The following is a 24,442-nucleotide window of genomic DNA, read 5'->3' on the forward strand; positions in this document are numbered from 1 at the left end:
TTAGCAGGAACAAACTAGTTTCTGTAAATTGGACTATAGGAGCGAGTGAGCAACAACTTGTGGACACTGAAATGATCAGAGCGTTGCACTTAACACCGTAAAGAAGAATATTCCAAAGTATTCCTGTCTCCCTGTGTGCTACTATATAATGTACTGTGTCTATGTTCATGTCTAACAAATTTCTCCTTCCAACACAGCAAAATATAGCCTAGCCTAATAACCTCTCTATTTCCGCTTGTTCCAGGTGTTATGGGTAGCAAAAGTCGTCAGCTTCACATATTCTTCTTCCCTTTGATGGGCCATGGTCACCTGATACCAATGATGGACGCGGCGAAGCTATTTGCAGCGCGGGTGTGAAGGCAACCATTGTCACTACTCCTCGCAACGTGCCATTATTCTCCAAAATGCGTGGCACCAACATTGATATCCAAATCATCAAGTTCCCGGCTGTAGAGGCTGGCCTGCCTGAAGGATGTGAGAATATTGACTCAGTGACTTCCCAGCAAGATATGTCTGACAAATTTATCAAAGCCACTAAAATGCTCCAACAACCACTCGAGCAACTTCTAGAAGAGTACCAACCTAGTTGCCTTGTTGCCGACATGTTCTTTCCGTGGGCAACTGATGTTGCAGCTAAATTTGGTATTCCTAGGCTTGTTTTCGAGGGGTTCAGTTTTTTCTCCCTATATGCAACCCATAGTTTGACACTATTTGAACCCCACAAGAAAGTTTTCTCTGACTCTGAACCTTTTGTCTTTCCTAGTTTTCCAGGGGAGATAAAGTTGACAAGGATGCAACTTGCTGACTTCACTTTACAAGAAGTTGAAACGGACTTTTCCAAGTTGTTTAAAGAAGCTATTGAATCAGAGTTGACAAGCTATGGGGTGGTTGTTAACAGCTTCTATGAGCTTGAACCGGCTTATGCGGATCATTACAGGAAAGTTTTGGGAAGAAAGGCGTGGCATATAAGTCCAGTTTCACTATGAAACAAGGATTCTTAAGATAAAGCCCAAAGGGGAAAGGAAGCTTCCATTGATGAACATGAATGTTTAAAATGGCTTTGTAAAAAGAAACCCAATTCGGTTATTTATATTTGTTTGGGGAGTACGCCAAACTTTAGTGATTCTCAGCTTTTTGAAATTGCAATGGGTCTTGAGGCTTCAAAGCAGCAATTCATTTGGGTTGTGAGGAAAGGCAAAAATGAGAAAGAAGAGGAAGATTGGCTACCTAAAGGATTTGAGAAAAGAATGGAAGGTAAAGGATTAATTATAAGAGGTTGAGCACCCCAAGTTTTGATTCTTGATCATGAAGCAATTGGAGGATTTGTGACTCATTGTGGGTGGAACTCAACCTTAAAAGGAGTGGCTTTAGGGGTGCCCATGGTCACATGGCCTATGGCTTTTGAGCAGTTTTACAATGAGAAGTTGATAACTCAAGTACTGAAAATTGGAATTAGTGTTGGTGCTCAACAATGGACTTGGGTGGTAGATGGTATCAAGAGGGAAGCAATAGAGAGGGCACTGAGGCAAATTTTGGTGGGTGAAGAAGTGGCTAGAGCCAAGGCACTTGGAGAGATGGCAAGGAAGGTCGTTGAAGAAGGAGGATCATCATACTCTGATTTGAATGCTTTAATTGAAGAATTAAGGTTGTATTGCCTTTGATCTCAGGTGCTAAAAATTGCCTTTAATAATCAAAAGATTGAGAGAAAGGCTTTTAAGTCAAAGCCTTCATTTAGGTCTCAACCTAAGGCTTTGGATGGATCTAAGTTTGTTCAAACTTGTCACCATTGTGGTGTTATTGGTCATATAAGACCTCAATGTCATAAGTTGAAGAGGAAACAAAACCATGTTACTAGATCCCTTCCCAAAAAGCCTAGTGGACCTAAATACATTGTATGTCACTATTGTGGTGCTTCTAATCATTTAAGACCTCATTGTTCTAAGTTTCATACTCTTAAAATAATTAAAAGAAAAGAGAAACTTGAGCTTCTTGGAAGCTATGCTAAAAAGGGTAAATCGGATTTGAGTGAAAATAGCATGTCATTAAAGAAAGTATTTAATGCTCTTAACTCCTTGTTTATATGCATCTTCGGTTCTCATTCTTCCAACCCTCGTCTCACTTCTCATGAGACACTCATTCCAAATAATCGTTGTGTTTGGATGAGGAAGGGTTCCTATGGTTGAGCTTTTATTCTTTTGGTCCTTGATCTAATTCTTTCGATCTATGTTGGACCCTTCATGCATTAGATGTTTCATTGTCATGCATTTGTGCATCATGCATCTCTTTATATGCATTGTTTTGATTGTTTTTGCATTTGATCTTACTTTTATGCTTTTGTTTTTGTGTGTGTAAAAATCCAAAAACACATAAAAAGTGAAAAATCCAAAAAGTTTGATCGTATATGTTTGAGCACATTTCACATGTGAGTTTGGCCTTGTTCCTTCGTACTAATGGCATAGTGCATTTATGAGTTTAGCTTGTTATGTATGCACATCTATTTTTGTGGGAAAAATCTTGAAATCTATGTGTGATTGCTGTAAATCGATCTTCAAGCTTGTCATGAATTATTGGTCAATAGTCTTGATGGTTTTGATACTTGCATAGACTTGTGCCTATATATCTTCCCACACTTTTTATTATTTTTTGCTTAAAGAGCTCAATCAATGTAAATCTTAAAATGAAAAGAGATAATGAGCTGCAAAAGCCATCGCACATACTAATATTCGACTAGAAAAAAGGGAAAGCGACTTTTATGAAAATGTATGATACCCAAAAAGTCAAAGGCTTGTTCATTAAATTGAAATATAAAAAATTTCAGACATCGATCTCAAAATGAGATGTATTGATTCAATATGATCAAATGTTATGAATTGTAAAGAAGCCAAATGAAAAACTTCAAAGATATGTAATCATTTTCTTGTGGGAGATCATATATGTTCATTTCTCTAATTGAGATAGACCACTTGACTTAGTACTAGTTGTGTATGACTTGATTGAATTGATCATTAAAGTTTCATTCTAGACTAAGGATTATTCCACAATTGATACACACACACAACATACATGCCATATGTTCAATGAATGCCTTATTCATTTATTCGATTGTTCTTGTTTAAATGTGATGTATGTGTGCTCAACCATATATGGATCAATCCAAAAAGATTTTTGAGTGTTGGACATGCAAATAATACTTTGCATTAAGCTTATTAGTTTGTATGTCCAAATGTTTATTCCGTGTGTGAATGAGCATTATGATCACTATTTATAGTGATTGTTCGTTTTTGGTCAAGCAATGGTTTATTGCTTAAGTCCATTTTGCTTCATCACATTGTGCTTGCTCCATATGCATTACAAGTTTTCTGCATACAATGATCATACTGTGTTGTTGTGTTTCAGGAGATACTTATTCTTATGGTTCAAGAGCTTCATAGATTCTAGATTTTGGTGTGAATGAATTTTGTTCAACTGTTCCCAACTCACATGTTAAGTCTAGAGTTTGTTTTAGGGTATTGTCATGGAATAGCCAAATGGGGAGATTGTAGGGTTGAATTTAATCAACCATCTTATTGGTTTTATTCCGTGTCAATTTGCTTGTAATTCAGCACTTAGAAACCTTGTATTTAGGTGGGAATCATGTAAGGGTAGTGTGTGAGAGAGTGTGAAGAAATGCTCAAAACTGTGCACTGAAGCAGGGATTCACGACTGGATTTTGCGGGTAGCTCACGACTGGCAAGCCGCCAGAGGATGCACACGAGTGAAGCATGCAGAGAAGCTGAACCATTATGCCAGCTGTAGCACTACAGGATGTATTCATAAGAAATTGGAAATATGTGGCCACTTACATACTAATCGGAAATATGTGTCCATATACTTACCTACTAGAGGTTAAAATATTATAGGGTAAATTGTAAAGTACACTCCTGAAGTTTGAGGTTCTTCGGATTTTACACCCCAACGTTTCAGAAATTTGATTTTACACTCTAAAGTTTGGTTCCGTTAGCAATTCCCACCCCTCGGTTAGTTTTTGCTGTTAAGTGGCACATAGGATTGCTGACTGTTTTTTTTTGGGGGGGGGGGGGGGGAATCAGCCCTTAAACCACTTTAAAAAAATTCAAGAGCTGGCTTCTCCAAATGACCCCGTTTCACCCAAAATAAAAACACAAAACTTAGTCAAACATTATGACATCGTTTCACAAAACATCAACTCAATTCCCAAATCAAAACCCAAGAACCTAGCTTTCTAATGTTGGAATTATAGTTTGGAAAATTGTCCAAATTGATTAAGAAAGTTGCAATAATATATCAATAAAACAAGATATGAGAGAAGAATCAAAACACATTCATATCTCTCTATCTATCCAAGGTTTCGTAACTTGGCTTTACCAAACATTTGATTTCCTAAAAAAACTAAAGCAACTGTTAAAGTTACGGTGAAATGTCCACTTTTCTCTTCCTGTGTTGTGTCTCTCTCGCCCAGCTATGTCCTCCCAACACACTCCTCTCTCTCTCTCTCTCTCTCTCTCTCTCTCTCTCTCTCTCTTAATCCCAAAAAAGAAAACAATATATGTGTGTGTGTGTATATATATATATATTCTTGCATTGTAATGTATTACGAAACAATGGTTTTTTCTTTATATTTATTGATAGTTTATTAATACTAAATGGATGTTTATTTTAATTTTCATGATTATTCTTTTACTCAAGCTCTCGTCCCCTGATTTAAAATCTTGGTTCCATCCCTTTACCCAAAAGGTACTTAGAGCATTCACATCAAGAATGCTAAAAAAAATAGTATTTAGCATCTCAAAACACTACTTTATTTATTTTAACATCCAACTTTATAATATACATTAGCATCAAAGGTTTTATATTTTTTTTACCACTTCATTAAAATATAATTTCTTTATTCTTTTTTATTCTCTGCATCTCTTCCTTTCTCTTTCTTTGTGTATCTCTTCTCCCAAACAAAAACACCCAAGCCACCACTTATGGCCACCACCAACGACCGCCATCATCAGAAAACCCAAGCCACCACCACCATTAGAAACCCAACCCACTGCCACTACCCACCGAAACCCATTGCAAAACACACTAAAATCCACCGAAAGCCACTGTGAAACAAACTGAAATCCATTGCAAAACCCAACCCACTGCCACTAGCCACCACCACCCACACCCATTGCCACAGCCACCACCAAAACCCACTGCAAAACTCAACCCCTGCTGTTGCCCACATCCACTACCACCAGCCGCCACCGCCCACACCTACTGCCACAATCCCCACCACCCACATCCTTAACCCCAAACCACCAAAGTCACAAATAAAAACAAACCCAAAACCAAATCACAAACTCAAACCCACTTTGAAGTCAAACACAAATCCAAACTAAAATCCCTTATTTTCAAACCTTAACAACCAAACCCAAATAATAATGAAATTAAAAAAAAAAAAAAATCTAATTTTTCAATTCCCAAACCCACTGATCAAAAAAAAAAAAAAAAAAAAAAAAAAAAAAAGAAGGAAAATAGAAAGAGCTTAAGAGAAGAGAGAGTTCGGCCTTGAGATTCCCATAGTGAAGGTGGTGGTGAGTGGTGGCATGCTTGTGGAGATTGTCCATGGAGGTTCAGCCTTGGAAGGAGGAGCTTAAGTTGTGAAACAAAGAGAAACAGAAGCCATGGGAAAGAGAGAAGAGGGAAGTGAGAGAGGAGAGAGAAGAAAGAAGAGAAAAATAAGAAAGAGGAAGAGTGAGAAAAAGAGACTGTTGGAATAAAAAAAAAAAAAATAGTTTAACATTACTACTACAATGAGCTGTTATAGATAATAGCTTATTATAGTTGAGTGTCAAAATTTTTGGCATTTGAAAGCTTTAATGTAGTGGGTATTTTTGTGTGTTGGTGGTTAAATTTGATTTTTAGCATTTTTAGCATTTTTGATAAGAATGCTCTAAAGCAACTGTTATTGCATGTTTGGTTGGGATGATTTTGGGGAGGATGGAAAAAAGCAACTGGAAAATAAAAGAGGAAATGGTTAGGAGATTATTTAGTTGGAATGAAGGGACCGATAAAATTGGTAAGACTTGATTGTTTTCTTTTCTACCCACCAAATCACAATCTCTCCAAAATAGTGAGAAAAGAAGAGATAAAAAGTTGTGTAGGTAAAGACTATTTGGTCCTTTGTGCTTCTTTGTTCGTTCTTCCTTTTTTATTTTTCTTTGCTCCTCTTGCTTTCTTTGATCCTTTTTTTTTTTTTTTTAATTTTTGTTTTTTGTTTTTTGTGTTTTTTGTTTTGTTTTTTTCTTTGTTTTGTTTTGTTTTCTTTTCTTTTCTTTTTTTTTTCTTTTTTTTCTTTCACTTCTAGTTCTAACTCTTTTTCTTTTTTACTCCCTCCTGCTTCCATTTTTTAGCTTCTTTGTTTTTTTTTGTTTTTTGTTTATGAATCTGGATGCCTCTTTTTATATTTATTTAATTGAATTAAAAAAAATATCAGGATTTGTTTCGGTTTTAGTTTTTCAGGATATGGTTGTAGTTAATTGATATTTAATAGTCTTACTTATCTTTTTATTTTTCCTCTTTGTGTTTTTTTTTTTTTTTTTTTTTTTTATACTGATTTTTTTTTTGAGAGAGAGAGTTTCAACTTATGACGTCCGCTCCTAATGATAACTTTTTATCATCAGACCACGACACCAATCAGTTTTTGGTGTAGGCGGGGATTGAACCCTCAGATTCCTTATACAACTATCAGAGATTTTACTAATTGAGTTAACTGGAACCCACAGCTTGCAAACATTAAAGTTACTATAAAACATTCATCTACCATAAAGGGCAGAGAATGGAAAAAATAATGTTACTAATTCCACTTTGGACCCCGTTTTGGTTTGTCTAGTAGAATGTAATATTTCAGTACCAGCTTATTTTGGCATACCGTTTTAGGGTGTTTCGGAATTCTTAAAAAATGCTTATATATATATATATATATATAAAAGAAGTGTTACTATTATATAAAATAATGAATTTAATTTAATTTGTCTAAAAAAATAAATAAAGTGGGATTAAAAAATATTTATTATAATTTTTCTACAAATAAAATCACATTTTTTATAATTGTAAAATATATATATAACTTATTACATGCACAAAAGTTATTAATATTTTAATTAATATATAGAGCGATGTTTGGTGTGCCAAATGCCAAATATTTGGCATTTGGCACACCTGATGCTAGTGCTCTAAGAACTTTCTAATTTAAGTGAAACTTTCTAATATTTTTGAAGAAGGTATCTTAAATGAAAGTTCCCTATTTCAACTATAAATTACACCAACGTGTTTAAGTGAGACGGTGTACCCTAAAAGGACAAGGTTTTTCTCCAAATTCTTCTTATATATATATTTTTTATTGAATGTGAATTTTAAAAATTTAGCCATTGTTGGATTGTATGCTCTTTATATTCTTAATATGCATGTCAAATTTTAATCAAATTAGATGTTATTCACTATTCAATCAATAAATTTATTTTGTATACATAATTTTAGACCACAAAAACTTGAAATTTAAACATTTGATTGATGACATAGATTCTGATATTTTATTTTCTTAAAATCTTGCAAGCATGGAGAATATAATAAAGACATGCAATCCAATGGTTATATTTTTAAGATTCATATCCAATAAAAAGATGTAAGAGGAGTTTGAAGGGTTTCTCTTCAAAATCTCTCCCACCCCCCCCCCCCCCAAAATCTAGATAGAAACTATTATAAGTGACATTTTTAAATACTTTTTAACCGACACCTTTTAATTTCTTTTAACAAAAAAATCAACACCTTTGCACACCCGTAATATGTAGTTAAGTTAGATAGGAAGAGTTTTTATTTATTTATTTAAGGAAGAAAAGAAGAAGAAAATGATGATGATTAGAGCACTCACATTAGAGTATGTATAATAGAAATTTTTTTCAAGTTTACACATTTAAGCCTAAAAGTACTCACATTAATTAATCTATAAATGTGTATATTTATTTTGTTACTACAATAACCGTGTAAATACAGACAATTATTGTAGCTTTGTAAATTCTTATTTTAATAATTTTTTATTTTACCCCATGAGGAAGAGAGGGATGTGGTTTGAGATAATAATAAAAAGAAATTGGTAAAGAAATAGTATTTTAATGAAATGTAACGTAAAATAGATAATTTGACGTGGGGTATTTTGAAAAGTGAGTATTTTTTTTAAAAAAAGTTCTTAAGCTAAAATATACACAAATTTTTATATGAGTTGATGCAAATGCTTTAGAGTGATTGGGTTATTTGAACTTTGGGTAAATTGTCCAAGTAGTGGGCCATGTCTATATTCAAATATGAGTAATGGATTTATGTATCAAGAACATAAAATCTTAAATTCAGCTTGTTTTGTATTAAACACTATTGCTTATGAGTTTGTTAATGAACAATTATGTTTGTTTGGGCTTGGCTTGTTTGTTTAAAACAAAGGCTAAAGCTTGATTTGTTTATTAAGAAATGAACATAAATGAGTCTCTTTTTTTATCAAGTCAATTGATTCAATTTCATCCCTTATTTTTGTTATTCTTAAAACTTCCCACCTTTAATTATTTGTAAATGTAATTGGGAAAATCTATTCTTACCATGTTATACATAAGTGATCACACCAAGGTTTTAAATATTGGAACGATCAATGAACCGAAAATGGGTCCAGTTTTTTATTTTTATCGGTTGAACTAGCAATTTTCACAACTGAACTACTAATTTAATTGGACTGGTCCTATATATATTCGGTTTCTGGTTAAACTGTTCGGTCCAGTTTTTAAAACCATGGATCACACCCTTAACCTCATAAATGCATGATATTCTTGAAAAAAAAGAGAGGAAAAGACGAGAGGAATGGACCTAGAAACAAATGAAAAACCTTGAATTCAATAATGGGTAATTATGAATAAGGACATGTTTCTCAAAAAATAAAAATAAAAAAGAAGAAGAACATTTATCCGTTATATGTAACCACCGAATATATGATATACCATCTCAAGTAGTTAAGTATTAAGCATCAAATAACCCCAAGTGGGAGGTCTAGTGGTTGACCTTCATCCTTCATCCTCCTCGCTATTAATGCTTGGATCCAAACCACAATTAACACCTGGGATTGTGGGATCATATGCATCAAGAGTGTATCTCCCTGGGTAGGATGTGACTTGCCTCATGTTCTTACCATTTTCTTGCATATATATATATATATATATATATATATATATAAACAAACAAACACAATAATAGGTTCAAACTTCCAATTTTATTCGGTTGTTGTCAAGACTACATTTGTATTATGAATTTAGTATAGCCCTGCAGAAAACACATGTGCTCCCTACATAGAGGCTATGTCCAACAATACTTGGGTCTCCAAACACTATTTCATTGAGGACTTTCGTTCAAGGGAGTCAATACCATACCGGAAGCCGTTTTAGTTTGGTTATTGGAACGAAATATTTCGGTACCGGTGTACCGTTTCGGGATTACCGCTATAATAATAATAATAATAATAAAGGGCGGAGCCACTTGGCTCCTTGCCCCCCCCCCCCCAAAAAAAATTTTCAAATTTCCCTTAGAGTATATATAAAATTGACTTGAGCCCCCCTAAAAATTAATATCTGCCCCCCCCCCCCAAAATTATTTCAACAATTCTGCTAGAGTTCTAGTCCAATACAACTTCAAATAAAAGAAAAACCTTGGCCCACATCTAGCCCCACCAGCCAACCCCAAATCCTTAATAAAATAAAAATTTTCTCCTCTAAACTAAACACACTTCCAGTCTAAACTAAACACACTTCCAGCCCAGCCCAACCCCAAATCTAAAATACCTAATCAAAAAACAGAGAACAATTTGACTGTCACACCTACACCTTGGGTTTTTTCCTTCTCAGTTCTCAATTCACGCCTCCAATAGTGTCACGCCTCTGCCTTGGAAACAATCTCCTCACCCGCTTGCCGTGACGCCCGTAGCCTCCACTAGCCCGCTAACTTATTCATCACCTCAACCTTAAGCCCTCACCTCAATTCCTCAAGGTATCTCATTCAGTCATTCTCATCTCACTTCTCTCTTTTTTTCTCAACAACTGAACTAAATATTGAAGTCTGAATAGCAAAATAGATCGTGATCTAGTATCACGTAAACAAATATATGAATTCCCTGTCAACGAATAAGATGAAATTTGACGTGCTTATCTCATAGTTGGTCCATATCAACCTAGAAACATAGAGTATCCATACAAAGGACCGAACAATCATCGTCGTAGATTTCAATCTTCGTGGTTTTCAATCTTCGTGGTTTGAATCACATTGAAATTGGTTGGAATACTCACCTTCAAGGGATGCAATCTGTTGTCTACCTTGCTACCTCTCAATCTTTTTTGTATGTCTACATTGAACTAGACAGTTTTTCATGTTCATTAATGTATAAAAATATGATGATATATGAAAGTTAATAATTTTGTATTCAATAGACTTATGAATTATATTTAGTATATCTCTACTACAACCCACCCCCCCCCCCAAAGTAATTATTCCTAGCTACGCCCCTGATAATAATAATAATAATAATAATAATAATAATTCTCTTAGAGCCTATACCTTCTATGTTCTTTACAACTAAAAGAATTTGATAACACATTATAAGAATAGCTAAATTTCTACTTCCTCTGTCCCAATTTGTTTGTCCTGTTTGAAAAGTCAAATTTTTTAAGGGAATATCATTTATTACCTTGTCTGCTTTATAAAAATGCTTTAAATAAATTTATCAGTTTTTTTTATTTTTTAATTTTTTAAGAGTTATTCTTAATGAGACAACTAAAAAGGTGTTCCAATTAGATTAATTTTTAGAAATAGGAGTATAATAGGAATATTAATAAATTAATAAAGTAGGATAATATTAGGAGTATAATAGGAACATTAGTAAATTAATGACTTTTATTTTTAGAAATAGGACAATATTTTGGGACATTCTAAAATAAAATAAAGGATAAACAAACTGTGATGGAGAAAATTTTTATAATCCACGTAATTAGTTAAATAGAGTAAACTCCATACCACTAGAAGTTGACATTTGCCCATCTAAGCAATTGACTAAAAAAAAAAAAGTAATTGAAAGAGCAAAATAAGCAAGAGATAAGAACCAATGTGAGTCACGTGGCTTTGGGACAAGCAAATAAAATAAAAGGCTTTTATGGTTCTGGCGGAGAAACCAAGAGAAACTGAACTTATACTAGTCCAACATTAATGTAAAACAGTATATCTTATACTAGTCCAACATTAATGTAAAATTTAAAACACCCTTTTCGGTTTCTCAAGTAGAAAAAGCTCCTCAAAAAAGTAGAGAGAATTTAAACAAGCAGAGCAGATGAAGCAGGGAGAGAGCAGACGAAGAAGGGAGCGATAACAATGGCTAAAAAGAAGATGTAAGTGGCTAAAACGAAGAAGAAGATGATGTTGTTGATGATCTAGCAAGCTGATGCTCCAATGATGGTCACTAGTTACTGTAAGTATTAAGTTTCTTTTTTTTTTAAAAAAAACCCAGTTATATTTGTACTGGTCCGAAACAAAAATACTGCCCAAAAGCTCTGAAATTCGCCGGAATAGCCGAAACAAGCCGGTACACCCCGGTATTTTGGGCGATACGATTCAGCCTTGTTTTTGTACCGATTTAGGCGCCAGAACGGAATATTCTGACGGAACCGGCCGGTACGGTACGAAATCGTCTTCCTTGCTTCCGCTACCAAACTAATGTATTTTGGGCGTGTTCTGTGTGCTTGGTCAATGACTCAACTCAATAGGTGGGCTTAATATGGAAAGTTTGGATAAATATTTTCATTTTTTTCAAAGCTCCCATATTTTTATTTTTATTTTTGGGTAAGAAAGCTTATCATTTTTTACTAATAAAAAAACACGAGAGTATTTAAATTCATGTCTCTCATACTAACCAATGGAAAGTATATTTGGCCTCCAACATTTTCTTGGTCGTTTTTTCTTTCTTTAACTTAAAATTCAAAGGAATTGATGAATGGGTTGTGGTTGATAGTGGAGGAATTTTATAATTCTTCCCTCAAATAAAAGGGGGTCAACGAAAATCATGTAAATCAGCGCTGGTTGTCTCTAATGAAATTAGACCAAAACAAAGTCAAAAATCTAGAAAATACACTACTGAACAAAGAACGGATTGAGAAACGTGGTTAAAGAAAAAACGTATGTAATGATTATATAATATATATTTCATGCTATTGAGAGAACAAGTATGTCATACGATTGAGTGATGTTATGATGACGGTTTTATGTAACTACATATTCCTTTAATCATATAATATTTTTTCTTCGGAATTTAATTAATTTTTTTTTCTTCTAAAAACAAAAAGTTGGTTCCTTTCGCTACGTATATTTGTGTTCCACAATATTTGAAGGTGCAAATTCATGATTCAAAATCTAAGAGTGAGAATGAAATAGAATATGCCAACTGATGACTACCTGGAATTTAAATGATGAACATCACACTAGTTTAACAAACATGAATTATTGGTTTTGTGCTTCTCTTATCTCGTAGGAAAAAGAGAAATGATATGTCCATAATATTTTTACAATAAATTCTATGTGGCAAGTTGTCATGGATTGTTATTAGTGGGGTAGAAAAGTAATTTCAGTTGTAAGTTCAAATTAAAACCAATAACAACTAACCATTTATAATTTGTTATGAAAATATTATAGACGTAGTACCTCTCTAATAAAAATGTAGAGAATACTTTAACATTCTCACTTTAGAAATTTTTAGAAATACTCATTTCATTTTGATTATGCTTAAAAGATAAGGCACACTAAGCAATAGAAAGTGTAATAATAATAATAATAATAATAATAACATAATTAGGTAATATAACATAATTAGGTTCAAACTTTTTATCTTAAACTTTTTGGTCAAGTAGCATCCCTATACATTTTATATTTTATCAAAAAAAAAAAAAAAAATCAGTCTTCCCATCCATATTATCTTCCTAACATCCCTACAATATAACACCTCATTGTGAGATGAACTCCAATTAAGCCTTCTTGCCTTTTTTTTTCTTCACTCATATATTTTTTAATACAAATATAAAAATTATATAGCAAATAAACATTTAATATGGTTATGATTGTATGTGATATTTTCCGTTCTTCTATATGAGGGAAACAAATTATGGGACAATTTTTTGTTGGATAATGTAAATGTCTATATATACACTATGTCTTTATAAAAATTAATTCGAATATTTAAACCAAACATGACAGCTTTTGCTCTAAAACATTGATCATCGTATTTGTAATTTGTTTTCCCTTACTAACTACTAACTAGGGAGGACGAACACTTCATTTGAAGTACCGTATTTATGTTATCTGTGTTATACTATTGTGTCATGTTATAATTTTTCAAAAAATGCTCATATAGTCACATTGTACACATATTTGTATCCATACCCATACTCGTGCTCTCTAGCCTCTGGCCTTAAGTAGTTAGCTGGTTAGCTCACCTTCAAGCTACATTTTTATATCTTCTTTGGTGGTGATCATCATCAAATCAAATAAGCTGATATTGGGATATTAATAGAATTCCAAACCATCTCCATGTACATCCAAGTAATGATTTTGTGCATTGACAAACATTGATCATTATGCCAAATGTCACAAACATTTCCAATTGTAGAAGATTCCGACTTTTCAATATATAATTGTAAATATTACAGTAAGACTAGCAAGGATGCAGGAGCTTCTCAAAAAAAAGCAAGGATGCAAGAGGCACCTCCGTGGAGCATGAATACCCAGTCACAATTGATACATTTATTCTCTATCATCTCAATCATTTATAACTCATAACATTGTCTGTAAGGACATGGAAAGGAAAAAAAAAAAAAAAAATTACCCGATTTAGAATGTGACTCATAATCTTTAAGATGAGCAACCAATCCCTTAATATTTATTTAAAATTACAAATAGTTTCCAAGTGATTTAAAATAATTTCAGTCAAATCGCCTCTTGTCTTCCCTTCTAAACTTGCATTCATTTAATTCCTTAAATAATAATAAAAATCCCTCAGAGTTAAATTGATTTAATTTAATAATAATAATCATAATAATATAGGCTATTTGTAATTTTAAGTGAAGTTGATGGATTGATTGCTCAGTTTCAAAATTTAGGTAACACATCAAAAATTGGGTGATAGTTTAGAGTAGTTTTTGTAATTTTATATATATATATATATATATATAAACTCTCATTATTTGCTAAAATACAACAAACATAAAAAGATATTAGTAAGTAAAATTTCCCATGGCATGCACATTCTCTAATAATTATCTATACCAGCGGAATATTGGCATCACAAAGAACTTCATGGTTCCATTCACGCAATGAAAGCCATTGCGCTCACCACAAGCAAAGTAGTGAGGTTGCCATGGCCTTTTCAGCACAAACTCGAAGCCCTCCCCAGCTCCTTGTGTCACATTTCCCAACTTCTTGGCATTTTTCAGGTCACATTTAATGAAGCTCCGGAGGTTTGGTAGCAAGTAAACACTGTGAGGAAATGTTTTTGGAGTTGGGGGATCATATTTGAAAACTGCAATCAACATTATATAAACAATTATTTTCTATGCATATTTGCATACAACAACAACAACAACCAAAAAAAAAAAAAATTGCACACATTTTCATGTCCCTTTAAGGATCCAACTTGATAATCTATGAATAAATAAAGTGAAGAAAAAGTTCAAAGTTAGAATTGACTATTTTGATATCTTGATGAATTTTATAACTTGTCATAAAAACACAAGCGGTTTAAAAATATGATTTTGGTCACTATATTTTACAACCTGAACTATGCATGGCAATATGTAACAAGTAGCAATAGCAAAGTAATCAAGCTCACCTAGAGTGTCATTTAGGTAGAAAGGACCATGTTTGATTGCCCAATCGGTGTAGTTAAAGCCATAATTCCAGTGGTAGGAATCACCCACGATGATCCTGTTGGAAGTTTGTGTATTATTGGGGTGATAAGGGCCACGGTAAGGCCAATTCCCAAATTGCCAACCCTTGTTGGCTGTGCTAACTGCCATTGTGGAAGCAATTAGCAACACAAGCATGAGTCCTTGTGCAATTGTGAAACCCATAGTATGATTTGCAACTTACGAAAGTGACTAGAAAGTGAAATAATTAAGAGGGCAAGATACAAACAAAGAGCTAGATGTTAATTCTTAGTAATGATAGGTTTACATAAGTGGGTATTTATATTGGTATAGATGGAATGAAAGTGGGGAGAGAGAGAAGTGCAAACTAGCCTAATTGACCTTTTTTTCAAAATTGAGTAGGCAAGAGTTGGAAAATACAATGTAAAAGCTCCATCAAAAAGTTATGTTTTCAGTTCTCCACTTGGCGGACGCATTATATACGTTCATATATGGATTTAGCCTTTGGCCAATGATAGATAATAAAAAAGAAATAGAAAAGACCTTTCTTTTGCATTTTCTCTAATTACTATTTTATGATATATATATATATATATATATATTGTGTGCCCTCACAGTTTTTCCTTTAGGGCCTTTTCTTTCTTTCTTTCTTCTTCTTCTTCTTCTTTAATAAAAAAAAAATTAAAAAAAAAAATTCCCTATATTGGTTTAAACTTTAAACACTTTGGTAGTTTGGTACACAGTCATTTCCTTAAGGAAAAATGTTCTTACATATTCATTGATGTACACCATGCAACATCTATAATTTCACATTAAATGTCCATATATATATATATATATATATATAACTTTTTTTACATTTAAAGCGTGAACAGTGCAATGCAAATTATACACAGAAACAAATAGCCAAATAGGTGAGAATCATTGCCCACCCTTCAATTCTCCAATCCCCAAAAAAAAAAAAAACCAAGTTCCATATTATAGACTTTACAAGCAAATTCACTAACATCTACAATGACATTACCTATGCAAAAACCAAGTTTATTTTGGCAAATCACTAAAGGATGCATATGTATAGCAGTATAATAATAAAGTGTCGTTAGACTTTTCAACAATATGAAAGCACTCTCTCAAAAGTAAAAAATAAGAATTGCGAAAGGGAGCTCCACTTAATATTGGGTTGTTGAAAATAGAGTAGAGATTTTCCCTCAAACCATAAAGGAGTCAACTAGTATAATCTGAGTTTTCCAATTTAGACCACTGTATGCTAGAAATCAAGACAGAAATGCTCTTTGAACTGACAGATATTGACTGAAATGGAAAAAGAAGTATAAAATTTGAAATATGCTGGTACGATATTCGGCGTTCTGTTGAGGGACAAGTATATAATTCAACTGGGTGATGTGATGATGACGGTTAAATTACACAATATGTATGCCATCATTCTTCTAGAAATTATAGTAAATATTTTTCTTCTAGATTGAATTCATTCTATTCTCTTATTATGTATATTAACCAAGAAAACATGAACTTTAATGAGTAATCATCGTATGCTTAATGTTTTTTCCCAACATCATACATGAATACAGCTTTTACTTTGGTTCATGTGAAAATATATATTTCAACTCTTATCTCAAACTTTGTTGTGTGGATGGAGGATATTCCACTACAGTTTTTTTTTGAAAATTCAGACTGATTTAGCTGGGTTTTCTTAATAAAGGCTTCGTTCTCTTTCTTCTTAAAAAAAAAAAAAAAAAAAAAAAAAAAAAAAAACTCTTCTTCTCGTACATCTCATCTCTCTCAATCTTTGGTTCTTTCCAACACCTATTTCATGTAGACATGCAATAAATAAATATGCCATATCACTATAGAAAAATAGGCCTTTTGTAGCAGCCAAAATCGCTGCCAAAAAAAAAACGCTGCAAGTTTTTTGCGTTATAGTTTATATCTGTTAGAGAGGTTTTGTTTTCATGACCGCTATAATTTTTTTTTTCTAAATGTCCTTTCCATTTTTTTTAATACCGAAAATTTTATCAGGTCTATAAATAAGAATATAAGATTGTAAGATTTTGTATCTTTTAATCGTCTGCACTATTTACAATCAATATAAAAAGAGTCTGTAATATAGTACTACAATACAAATAACCTCCAATTCCTTACTAATCTATTTAAGAAGTTCCTTGTGCGAGCCCTACAAAAAAAAAAAATTAAAGCCCTTTATCAATTAAAATTCTTAAATGTCTTTGAAAAAAAAAAAAAAAAAAACTGGTAATGAATCGGAAAAGAAACTTTATTCTAGGAAAGTGGACCGAAATAGGCCGAATAGACTAAGTAGACCGAAATGGACCGAGATGGGCCGAATCGATTATAATAGACAGAAATTGACCGAATAGACCAAAGTTGACCGAAATAGAAGCAAGTGGATCGAAATGGACCGAATCAGACCGAAGTGGACCGAAATAGACTGAATTAGACCAATTCATTATTTTGCATTATCATTTTAGTATTATTATCAAAAGCTCTTCTATTTTTTTTCCCTAAAGGTCAATAAATTTCCATTTATCTTAATTTAAGGTTGGTGCACTTTCCAATCATAAAAACACCTAGGAATGTGATGAGATTTATGCACAAAAAATATTAAATCACCCACAAACCTAGCACTAAAAAATGAATATTGAAATAGCAATGAACCCCAAATTGACATCAATGGAAAATGCTAATATGAATGAAAAAATATTTTATAAATAAAAGCCTCTGAACAAGCTCTACACACATGTCGAACCTCTAAACCCAAAGGCCCATTGCCCACCCCTCAACCCAAACAGGCGAACACCCTTATCTCATTCCTTTCTAATTATTTGAAGGAGATTTTTCCCTGTCGAAAACCTTCAGCCTTTACACTCTTGGCCAAGCGCACGGATGTTCCCATAGGCAAAGGTAGGCAAATATGGAAAGTCTGCATAAACATTTTTATTTTTTTTAAAGCTCCCATGTATTTTTTATATATTTTGGGATAAAAGGGATATTTTGGGGTAAAATGGATTAATATTTTTTTAGTATGTTTCTATAAATTGGTCAAAGAATAATCCATCATTGGACAAGAATCCAGGAAAAGAGTAGGCCGAGTGGTAAACACATGCCCACTTCTCTCTTCTATCTCTCACATTTTCTTTTTCCTTTTAACTTTCTTTAACTCAAAATTCAAAGGAATTGATGAAAGAGTTGTTGACAGTGGAGGAATTTTATAATTCAGATCCCTCATCCAAAAGGAGGTCAATAAAAATCATATAAGTCAGCGTTGTTCGTCTCTTTTGATGAATGAAATTGGACCAAAACAAAGTCAAAGCTAGAAAATACTAAACAAAGAACGGATTGAGAAACGTGTTTAAGAAAAAACGTATGTAATGATTATATATATATTTCATGCTATTGAGAACAAGTATGTCATACGATTGAGTGCTATGATGATGCCGGTTTAATGCAACAATTCAATCCTTTAGTAATAGACTAATATTTTCCTTTGAAAACGAATTTATTTTCTGGCCGAACTTTGAATGTTATTTCATTATATGCTTTTGATTAACTACTTTGGTTCCGTTTGCTAAGTCTATGTGTGTTCCAAAAAATTTGAAGGTGCAAAGTTATGATTCAAAATCTAAGAATGAGAATGAAATATATAGTTTATGCCAGCTGAATGACTGTGGAATTTAGATAATGAATATAACACTGGTTTAACAAACATAAATTATTGGTTCTCTATCTTATCTCAATACTAGTCCAAAAAAAAAAAAAGGTTTCACTTATGTGGCATATATGTCCCTCAAAGCACAAACAGATAATCAATGAGAACATAATCTGGGTGCTTATAATGATCTTAGCATCTTCTTGTAATAGATCTCTTTGTGCGCTTGTGAATGTGTATTCATTTGAACTCTTCCAGCTTGTTTAGGAGAGAAAAAAAAAGTAAAATATATTGAAAAGGCATTTGCCTATTTGAAAGTATAAAATGATTAGAAGAATACACATCTCATTTGCCAAGTGAGTATGACAGTTCCTGCTAGTGGTACTTGTAGTGGTTGGAAAAAGTCAGTTGTTTGGGGCCATTTTGAAAAAATAAAGATAGGTGAGGGTGATACTAGTAAAATTAAGGCTATTTGTAATTATTGCCAAAAATCGTATAATGCTGATAGAAAGAGTTGAGGTACTAGTAATTTGTTAGCTCATGAGCCAATATGTCCCAAGAACCCTAATAGAGAAGATCTAGTTAAAGGGCAGAAAACATTAGCTTTTGAACCCAAAAAAGATGGAGAAGATGGGTTCCACTTTCTGTCAACAACCTTTTCTATTGAGGCTTCTATAAAGGCATTGGCCGAAATGATTATAATTGATGTGTTGCCTTTTAGGTATGTCAAGGGGTATGGGTTTAAGAAATATGTAACTACCTTACAACCTAAGCTTCAATTAAAGGATATCCCATTTCGTCAAACTGTGGCTAGAGATGTAATTGGCATTTATAATAGTGAGAGAGAGAAGTTAAGGAAATCCTTCAAGGTTTGTAGGGTGTGTCTCACTATGGACACATAGACTTCTATTCAAAATTTAAATTATATGTGTCTCACATGTCACTTTATTGATGATGCTTGGAAATTGCATAAGAGAATTTTAAATTTTTGTTAAGTTGAAGACCACAAGGGGTGGACTATAGGTAGAAAGATTGAGATGTCTTTGTGTGAGTGGGGGATTGATGGGATATTCACTTTGACAGTAGATAATGCTAGCTCAAATTTAACAACAATTAAATTTTGCAAAGGGTGACTAAAGATTGGAATGGGATAGTTTTAGGAAATGAGTTCATGCACATGAGGTGTTGTGCCCATATCCTTAATCTCATTGTGGGGGAGGGTTTAAAAGAGATTGATGCACTTGTTGCCAAGGTGCGTGAAGTTGTGAGCTATGTGAAGTCCTCACCCAATAGGCATCAAACTTTTAGGAGTTTTATGGAGAGGTTAGGTATGGAGTCCAAGAGTCTTCTTAGCGTATATGTACCTACTAGGTGGAACTTGACCTATCTCATGTTAGAAACTACTGAAAAATTTGAGAAAGTGTTCCTTTGAATGGGTTTTGAAGATGATGGTTATTCGTCATACTTTAGGACCAAGAAAGATAGTGGTGGTTTGGGATCTCCTTGTATGAGTGACTTCCAAAATTGTAGGGCATTTGTGACTTTCTTAAGGCTTTTTTATAATGCACGAAGAAATTCTCCAGTTCTTTGTACATTACTTCAAATGCCTTTTATGATGAGATCTTTGTTATTTAGGAGAGTATTTCTAATTTAGTTAAATCCCAAAACACTGTCTTGAAAAACACAGCCACAAACATGCAAACTAAATTTGAGAAGTTTTGGGGGGAAGGGGAGAAAATTAATCCTCTTTTGTATGTGGCTGTGGTTCTTGACCCAGGAAAAAAATTGAGGTTTTTGAAGTTTTCTTTTTCTGAATTTATGGGAATGCAGTGGCAGAAGTAATGGTTGATAAGGTGAAAGATCTTTTGTATAAGTTGTATAATTTTTACTCTTCTATTCATTCACCAAATGTGCAAGAACAAAGTGGGAATGAGAGGACATAATTGGAAAGTGATGCTAGTGATCCATATGTGTTGGTTCACTTGCGATATGAACGTTTCTTACAATTTGAGCAATTTGTAGGTTGTAGTAATGAGGTGGAAAAGTATTTGGCTAAAAACTGTGATGGTAGAAAGGATGTGAATTTTGAGATATTGGAGTGGTGGAGGGACAATTGTAGTAAGTACCAAGTGTTGTCTAAAGTTACTAAGGATGTGCTGGTTGTACCAGTTTCCACTATTACATCTGAGTCAGCATTTAGCACTGGAGGCCACATCGTTGATCCATTTCGAAGTTCACTATCCCCTCTCATGGTTCAAAACCTTGTATGTTCACAAAATTGGCTTCAAGCCACAGTTCCAATTTCTCATCGCTAGTCAAGGGATGATGTAGAGGCATTGGAGGAGGAGTTACTTGACTTAGGTAATATGTTTAAATTCTGAAACTTATAGCCTATTAATTTTATTGAATGTCTCATGTATTCAAGCAAAATTTAATCTATTGTGTTTATTTCCTATTTTTTTCTAATTTTAAATCAACAACCAACAGCAAGTGTAACAGCAAATACTAGTTCAAGCAAGGGTTCCACTTCAGGCAAATGACCCTTAATTAGCATTGATGATTAATCACTGACTTGGTATGATTCTGCCTTTAGCCCCTTACTATTATAAACTTGGTTTCCTTACTAGTTGGTCTTGTATTTGGTACTAATGTATTGTTTGTTGCATATTTTTTTGTCTATTGTAGGAGGATGGTCATTTATTTTGTAAAGAAGGCAGCTTTTTGGGAATATTTTGGAAGCTTTTTTGGATATATCGCTTTTCTAACTTCTAGCAATACTCAACTGTCAATGCATATAGAAAAGAAATCTTAGTTCATAGGTTTTGTTTTCTATTAGTTATAGACTTATAAACTATGGAGTAGTCATTCAATGCTTTGGGAAGCTATTTTTTGGAAATACTTATGGTATTTGATTATTGTAACTAATTATATTGCTTGGAACTAATTATATTGCTTGGAACGTTTTATAACTAGCAAGCCTTTTGCCTTATGGTTTACTGCCCAAAAAAACTTGCAGTAACTGCCTCTATGGTACTAAGTATATATGTCCATTAATTGGAATATTGCAGTATAGTATTATCTGTTGTGATTTATTTGTTGCTAGAAATATTATTTGTTTTGGTTGGCAGGTTTAATAGTTGTTGAGCTACTAGCTTAATACCTAAGTGCTTATTGTGTTGTTTAATAGATCAAATATGGTAAAATTAGGGTTTTTGTAAGTTGGGTTGTGCTATCTTTAGTCTATTTTGTTGTGTTTATTTTTTGTGGTTAATGTGGGAAAGATTATGTATTTGGATTGATATGTACTGCTTAGGTGCTTCTATTGTTTTAGAGATCACAGGTGATTAAAATAAATAAATAAATAAATAAAAAGGCCTTTTGGTGTGTTGTGTTGTGTTATTCTGTCCAGGTTTAAATTTGTGAAAATTTGTGAGGATTTGCAAGATTATATTGGGTTTGATATGTCTTGAAGGCCCAACAAGTCTAGTGTAGTTCATAATATAAACTAAGCTTGAAGCCCTATTTTAAAATAAATTAAGTAAAAAGAGGCCCAATTTGAAATATATGGGGAATTCAAACAATCTGAAATCAATAGGGTTTATTAAATTGCCAAACTGAGTAATTTGGGCTAAAAATGCCCAAAAAAAGGAAATTCCGATAATTTTAATTATGTCAAAAATTCTAGCCCAATCTGAGGCCCAGACCTGACAAACCGACAACTCCGACTTGGTTAACCCATTACCCGAAATGTCGGATCCGACCCAAATATTCGGTTGAATATGGGTCCAAAATTTAGCAACTCGATCCATCTGGGTCGAGTTCGACTTAGGCCCTAAACCAACCTGGCCCAACTCGACCTGTGGGGATTGCAATGGAGATTGCGATGGGTCTTGAGGCTTCTGAACAACAATTCATTTGGGTTGTGAAGAAAGGAAAACATGAAAAAGAAGAGGAAGATTGGTTGCCTAAAGGATTTGAGAAAAGAATGAAGGCAAGGGACTAATTCTAAGAGGTTGGGTACCCCAAGTGTTGATTCTTGACCATGAAGCAGTTGGAGGATTTGTGACTCATTGTGGGTGGAATTCAACCCTGGAAGGAGTGACTGCAGGGGTGCCCATGGTCACATGGCCTTTGAGTGCAGAGCAATTTTACAATGAGAAGTTAGTAACTCAGGTTCTGAAAATTGGGGTTGATGTTGGTGTTCGACAATGGATAGGAGTGATGGGAGATAGTATCAAGAGGGATGCAATTGAGAGGGCAATGAAGCAAATTATGGTGGGTGAAGAAACAGAGGAAATGAGAGCAAGGCAAAGGCATGGTACTTGAGGAGATGGCAAAGAGAGCTGTTGAAGAAGGGGGATCATCCTACTTTGATTTGAATGCTTTAATTGAAGAATTAAGGTCACATTATCCTTGATCTTATTTGACACAAGAAATTTCCAATATGGTTCTTTCATCCTTAATAAAAAAATATAAAAATTTATCATTGTTGCTTAGTGTGTGAGTTTTACTCACTTAATTTTTCTTCAGTAATTTTTTTTTTTTTTTTTTGATGAATTTTCTTCAGTAATTATAGGATGTATTCATAAGAAATTGGAAATATGTGGCCACTTACATACTAATCGGAAATAATGTCCATATACTTACATACTAGAGGTTATAATAATATTATAAGTTGCATTGCATGGGATTACACAAATTTTAACTAAATTTGACTTAAAAATTCCATTTTTTTCCATTTATAGCATAGTCCCCCCACCCCTTTTTTTTTTTTTTTTTTTTTAACTTTTAGTAGCATCGTTTTCTTAATTTTTTCACTACTTTTTTTAAATATTAGTTATTTACCAAAAGAAATCACCCAACCACCAATCAAACCTATAAATCTAATACTCAAACTGTTGTGACCCAACCACCTAGTTGCGGAGTCAGGGCCAAGCTAAGTATGAAAAAAAGTTTCATAACTAAAAAAAAAAGTTTTATTTCAGAAATTAACATTGACTCTAAAGTTTTGGCTTATGTTTTTGGGTGCTATACCAAAATAATTTATAATTGATTCTTTATAATTTGGAAAATTGATAGCTGGAGACAGAGGATTTGAGTTTTAGACTATATTGAAAGCACCAACAAATATTTATTGAACTATAAGACTTTTGACAATTAATAATTGATGATCCTATAAGCAATTTTTAAAGAGTCAGACAAAACCAAACAACTAAGGTGTAAATTCATATCTATAAAATAATTATACTGCTACTTGTTCAAATATGATTATATAATTACAAATACTCAAATCATTTTATCAAATAAACCATAACAAGCCAGCCACCATTATGAAATTTAAAAAATAAAATACAAATTGTAAATTATAAATGATGGTAGCTGGTAACCACTCTGTACTGTAGACTATACATATAATAAACATAATAAAATATATCAATATATTACACATATCAATAAAGTAGTCAATATACAACTAAACATAAAATCCTAAAATAACAACAGAAACTCAAAATGACCAAAACAGACCAACAAAGAGAGATACTACCACTAGGCACACCAGGTCTGGCTCAACAACTTTTGAGACCTTAGGCGAAAATTTTAAATGGGGTTCTTTTATAATTAAATATTAATCAAATAATATATATATTGAATTTTTTTATTTAAAATCTATTTTTCTTGCTTTTTGAGATGCAAAATTACTAATTAAGTTTTTCTACTTAAGTTCCTCTAATATTTCTTTTTCAATTGATAATATAGCTAATCCACTTAATCTTTCTTGTTA

The 24,442-nt window shown here is 33.0% G+C and overlaps 1 pseudogene; it reads left to right on the top strand.

Moving 5' to 3' along the window:
* The first annotated feature begins 225 nt into the window (after positions 1-225).
* On the top strand, positions 226-23,077 carry LOC115969265 (annotated as a pseudogene).
* Positions 23,078-24,442: the final 1,365 nt, after the last annotated feature.

The sequence above is a fragment of the Quercus lobata genome, chromosome 11, assembly GCF_001633185.2.
Source record: "Quercus lobata isolate SW786 chromosome 11, ValleyOak3.0 Primary Assembly, whole genome shotgun sequence".
Taxonomy (NCBI): domain Eukaryota; kingdom Viridiplantae; phylum Streptophyta; class Magnoliopsida; order Fagales; family Fagaceae; genus Quercus; species Quercus lobata.